This window comes from Leptonychotes weddellii, chromosome 4 (genome assembly GCF_054177405.1).
Source record: "Leptonychotes weddellii isolate Sample4059 chromosome 4, ASM5417740v2, whole genome shotgun sequence".
NCBI classification, from domain to species: Eukaryota; Metazoa; Chordata; class Mammalia; order Carnivora; family Phocidae; genus Leptonychotes; species Leptonychotes weddellii.
In genome coordinates this window covers 38,474,835-38,480,917 of record NC_138372.1, presented here as the reverse complement: position 1 = coordinate 38,480,917, position 6,083 = coordinate 38,474,835, and positions in this window count along the sequence as shown.

Genomic DNA, 6,083 nt, shown 5'->3' with positions numbered 1-6,083 from the left:
ATTGGGAGGAACAAGGTAAATCAGAAGAGTTAGAATCTTTGTTTCCTGGAGTTGAAAGGATCTTAGAGGCTATTAGCTCAACTCCCTACTATATGGTGTTCAAACCAGGGAAGGGTTGCCAGATAAAATACAGGGTGGCTAGTTAAAATTGAATTTCAGGTAAACAGCAAATAATTTTTTTTAAAGATTTGATTTATTTATTTGAGAGAGAGAGTGCAAAAGCAGGGGGGAATGGGAAAGGGAGAAGCAGGCTCCCCACTGAGCAGGGAGTCTGACTCGGGCCTCGATCCCAGGACCCTGAGATCATGACCTGAGCCGAAGACAGAAGCTTAACTGACTGAGCCACCCAGGCGCTCCAACAACAAATAATTTTTTAAAAGAAGTGTGCCCCATGTAAGCATCACTAGTACCAAAGACAATGGTGGTCCTGGCACTCCCTCTGGAGAATGATGAGCAGGGCTCGATTGGCCATGCGATCAGAGTGGAACACTTATATTCTAAAGGATTAGAGGAAGGGGTCTTCTGACTGGGCTTTCCCATCTCGCTGAGATGGGTCACCCCTTCTGTGGGAGGAGCCTACCTGATGCAGGGCCTCAGACAGTCCTTGGCACATTCAGAAACATAGATGACAACAATGAGGTCAGTCAATTGACAAATGCCTTTTGAACACCCACTCTGAGACAAGCATTTCTTATACTCAAAGAATACAAGAGGGATAAGGCAATATCAATATAGCAATATCAAGGAAAGTGAGAAAATTTTTTACCTGTGCAATGGGAGGAAGCAGTAAATAGAATACCGCAAGAAATGGAAGATGAGGCACAAGGATTTGGAATGACAGATTAAGGAACTGAGCATTTACTCCAAGAATAGGAATGGAGTTCCTTTTGAAGCAGAGAGATGATATGCTCAAATTTGCTTTTTGGAACATCATTTAGCTTGTGAAGGATGTGAAGGATGAATTGGAGGAGGGAGTTAGAACCAAGCTGATGAGCTAGAAGGATGATAAGTCTTTATTTTTTTTTTTTTTAAGATTTTATTTATTTATTTGACAGAGAGAGACACAGCGAGAGAGGGAACACAAGCAGGGGGAGTAGAAGAGGGAGAAACAGGCTTCCCGCAGAGCAGGGAGCCCAATGCGGGGCTCGATCCCAGGACCCTGGGATCATGACCTGGGCCGAAGGCAGACGCTTAACCGACTGAGCCACCCAGGTGCCCCAAGGATGATAAGTCTTGAGTTAGGATAATGGTAGCAGGAAGAAGGAGAGGGGAAAGATTTGAAAGATGTTAACATATGGGGCTTTTTTTTCCTGCGCCACAACTATTGGGGCTATTTGTTCTCCCCTTCTTCTGTGGGCGTTAATGAAACTCCCAATTTTCATCTGGGCACATGGCCACACAAATAAAAACTTTATTTCTCAGTGATCCTTGTCAGAGTGGCTATTTGGTTAAGTTCTTCTGACCTGTAGGATGTACTGTAGTGCCCTAACTTAAAAGTATAGGGTTGAGGGGCGCCTGGGTGGCTCAGTCGGTTGAGTATCCGACTCTTGGTTTCAGCTCAGGCCATAATCTCAGGGTGGTGGGATCGAGCCCCATGTCGGGCTCTGTGCTCAGCACAGAGTCTGCTTGAGATTCTCTCTCTCTGCCCCGTCTCTGCTCACACACTCGCAGTAAATAGCATAACATAACATAACATAACATAACGTAACATAACATAACATAACATAAATACATAAAATCTTTTTTTAAAAAAAGCTACAGGGTTGAGGTGGCCAGCTGTCTTGGATCGTGCAGATGATGGCAATATCCTAAGGATGGCAGAGCCATTAACCTGGCTAAAGGTCCAACTTTACATGGGATAAAAATAAACTTTTACTTTATTTGAGGGCGTGTTTACTTTGGCTTCCTATTATAGCTGCCCAATCTCCTTTCTAACATAAAGAGGTAAAAGCCATAGGTGAGAGCTAAGATGTAGGGACTAAAGGAGACGTGGGGAAGAGAGGAAGCTGCAGAGGTTTTTGTTATACCCAAGGCAGTGTTTCTTTTTTGAAATGTACCCTTTTGACCACCTGCAGTGTAATCTCTCAGGGTGGAGTCCACTTGGGTGATTTATAGGGACCCAGGCCTTGGCAATCCCCTCCCTCAACTGCCAGGCTGGCCCTGCTGGAACTGGGATCTGCCAGGTCTGCCTGCCTTCCGCAGGGGTCTCCATAGTGATCTATCCTCCAGGCAGCCAGCAGAACAGCCTGCTTCTCCTATTGGTAGTTCAGTGTCTGCCTCTGCCCCAGAGTTTATTTTTGGCCTTCAGATTTGGGACTGAAGACAGGCTCTGTCATGCTAAGTCAGGTCGCTATCATTTTTTACCTGGATTACACAAGGCCCTGAATGATCTGGCCCGACTACCTCTCTCGCCCTTCACCTTATCACATGGCTCCAGACAGCACTGGTACCATCCTATTGAGTATCTTCCTTCCTTAGGGCCTCCATCTACTTAGGAACTTCCCACTTCTTTCTCCTAACTCTTTTTTTTTTAAATTTTTTATTTACTTTTTAAAAAGATTTTATTTATTTATTTGAGAGAGAGAGAACACAAGCAGGGGGAGTGGCAGGCAGAAGGAGAAGCAGACTCCCCGTTGAGCAAGGAACCCGATGTGGGGCTCCATCCCAGCACCCTAAGATCATGACCTGAGCCAAAGGCAGATGCTTAATCAACTGAACCACCCAGGTGCCCCTCTTTCCCCTAACTCTTATTAAAATTTCAGCTCTTGGACACCTGGGTAGCTCAGTCATTTAAGCATCTGCTTTTGGCTCAGCAGGGAGTCTGCTTCTCCCTCTCCCTCTGCCCCACCCCACCTTGTGCACGCTCTCTCTCTCTCAAATAAATAAATAAATAAAATATTAAAAATAAATAAAATAAAATTTCAGCTCTTGGCTTAAATGTCATTCCTCAGGGAGACCTCTGAACTTCAGAATAGCTCAAGTGCCAGCCTCCCTATACTTCTTCCTGGTGCTTATCATAATTATGTAATAATTGGTGTAATTATTTGTTTAATGCATGTCTTTCTCACTGATGTTTGTCTTTCCCACTCTTCTCTAAGTGCCATGGCAGCTGAGGACATGCCTGTTTTGTTCACTGATGTATCCCTAGAACCTAGTACAGAACTTGACACATAAACAGTGCTCAAGAAATATTTGTTGATGAATGAATGTCCCTTTCAACCATAACTTTCCAGGAAGCACCCTCATAGTCATACTCTCCACTCACCACACTCTAGCCCAGCTCGGAGACGTAAATAAGCAATTAGAATGGACCTCCCTTTCTTGGAGGACCTGGGACCAGTTGATGAAGGAGAGGTCAGCCAAACACAAAGGCCTTTATCATATCCACAGCCAGAAGTGACCCCTGTCCAAACTCCTAACTGGTGGTCTCTGGTTTGCTAATTTACTCTAAACTAATAGCAGATAGCTAAGGGATCAGTATAAGATTTAAGCAGACAACTAAAATATCGATTAATAATTAAGGCTTGGCAAATAGCTAAACTAAGTGCTGAGATAAAACCTGATAAATAAAGTATATTGCTTATAAATAAAGTGTTAGAAAATAAAGTGCTAGTAGAAAATCAAATATTAACTACTCAAGTGTTAGGTGATTACTGAGGGATTAATTTAAACCTAAGTTGTTAGCAGATACTGGTTAGCCAATGACTAAGGTAACAGGTGATAAGGATTTAAAGTGAGATTTTTTTTCCTAGGGAACTGTTGCACATTAGAGGGGACATGGGAGCAGCAGAATGCTGATAAAGCGTAGGAATGAAGGCCTACTTGGGACTGCAAAATCCTCAGCTGGACTAAATTTCTGGGGGAACTGTTTGCTCATCTTTGGTTTCTAGGTAGGTTCTAATCAGGGACAGCATGGAGCTGGTGCTCAAAATGCTTACTTTAGAATTAAATTATATATGCTAAAGGCCAGGTGCTGTGCTAAGGAGAAGAGGGAGAACAGTTGCTTAAATAATAGCACAGTGAATGAATGGTGTGTGAAAGGAAAGGCTTTGGGGGGGTTTGCAAAGGCTGAGTGGAAACGAGAGAGGTGTGTCAGGGAGACATGATGAGTTTAGTTCTGGACATGTTGAACTGAAATGTCTGTAGACATGCCCACTAGGCAGGTGAATATGAATCCAGTATAGATACAAGGTAGAGATTTGAGTGTCAGTAGGACATAGATGGTGGGGCACCTGGATGGCTCAGTTGGTTAAGCGCCTGACTCTTGATTTTGGTTCAGGTCATGATCTCAGGGTTAAGGGACTGAGCCCCATGACAGGCTCCGCACTCAGCTTGGAATCTGCTTGAGATTCTCTCTCCCTTTGCCCCTCCCCCAGCTAGCTCCAAACAAATAAATAAATAAAATCTTTTTGTGGGAGAGGGAGAAGCAGGCTTCCTGCAGAGCAGGGAGCCCGATGCGGGGCTCGATCCCAGGACGCCGGGATCATGACCCGAGCCAAAGGCAGACGCTTAATGACTGAGCCACCCAGGCACCCCAATAAATAAAATCTTTTTAAAAAATAGGGCACTGATGGTGGTTCAAACTATGAGGAACAATCAGATGGCTGCAGAAGAGCAGCACATGGAGTGAGAAGAAGGAAGACCAACAGGGAAGGAGAGGGCAGGAGGAAGAGACATCAACAGATATGAGAAGGAGGGAGCACTCAAAGAGAAAGGGGTAAAACCAAGAAAGATAGTGGCATGAAAGGGAAGAGAATGTGTCAGGGAGAAGAGTGCAGTCAGCAATGTCAGATGTGGCTGAGAGGTCAAGCAGATAGGTCAGAGAGACGTCCATTGAGAATGTGGTTCTGAGGTGTCCATCACGAACATTCCTATGATTGCTGCATTTCATTGTGTATGTGTGTGTGCACAGCATATGCAGAGCTGGAACCTGGAGCAGGGTGTGTAAGGGCGGGCTGGAGGCCACCACAGTGGGGCTTGTGGTCTGCTCACAGAGAGCCTTCATTTACTCTGGGTAGCTTTTGAGAGGGACCATTAAGGGACACTGCAAGAACTATAAGCACAGTTCAACCCTTTCATTGTCCAGTGGGAAAATGGAAGAGAGCAGAGAGGCAACAGTTTGCTCAGTCTATGAGTCAGGGGCACAGCCAGGACTTAAATTTGAGTCTCCCTTCTAGAAGAGTGACCTTGGGAGGAGTGGACATGAAATTCTTATTAGCTAATGAATTATCAATCAGTGACTTTGCCCATCATCTCAGTGTTTAGCAGCCTCTTTTTATATTTCTATAAAAGTGAAATACATATTTTACATACAAAATTCAAACATTACAGAAATACTTAACAAAGACAGTGAAGGTCTCCTGTTATCCCCTCTTTCCCCTGACTCCCTCATTGACAACCACCATTAATAGTTTAGTCTAGGGACACCTGGGTGGCTCAACTGGTTAAGCATCTGACTTTGGCTCAGGTCATGATCTCAGGGTCTTGGGATTGAGCCCCACGTCAGCCCCACATCGGGCTCCGCTCAGGGAGCAGGGGGTCTGCCTGTCCCTCTGCCCCTCCCCACTCATGCTCCCTCTCTCTCAAATAAATAAATAAAATCTTAAAAAAAAATAGTTTGGTCTATATTCCTCTCCCTCTCACTTAATATTGAAAATTTTTGATAAAAATATTATACTTCTTTATACTGGATTTTTTAAAAAAATATTTTTATTTTTAAGTAATCTCTACACCCAACATGGGGTATGAACTTACAACCCCAAGATCAAGAGTCACATGCTGTACAGACTGAGCAGCCAGGCACCCCTAGACCAGATTTTTGTGTGTGTGCATGTAGTCATTCTGTTTTACAAGTTGCCCTTTTTTCACTTTTGGACAACTTTTTCTATGGTAGCATTTAGAAATTCTAGTTCATTCGTTTTGGGGCCCCTGGCTGGCTCAGTCAGTAGAGCGTGTGACTCTTAGTCTCAGGGTTGTGAGGTCAAGCCCCACGTTGGGTGTAGAGATTACTTAAAATATTTTTTTTTCTCTTCTATTTTTTTTTTTATTCTTATGTTAATCCCCATACATTACATCATTAGTTT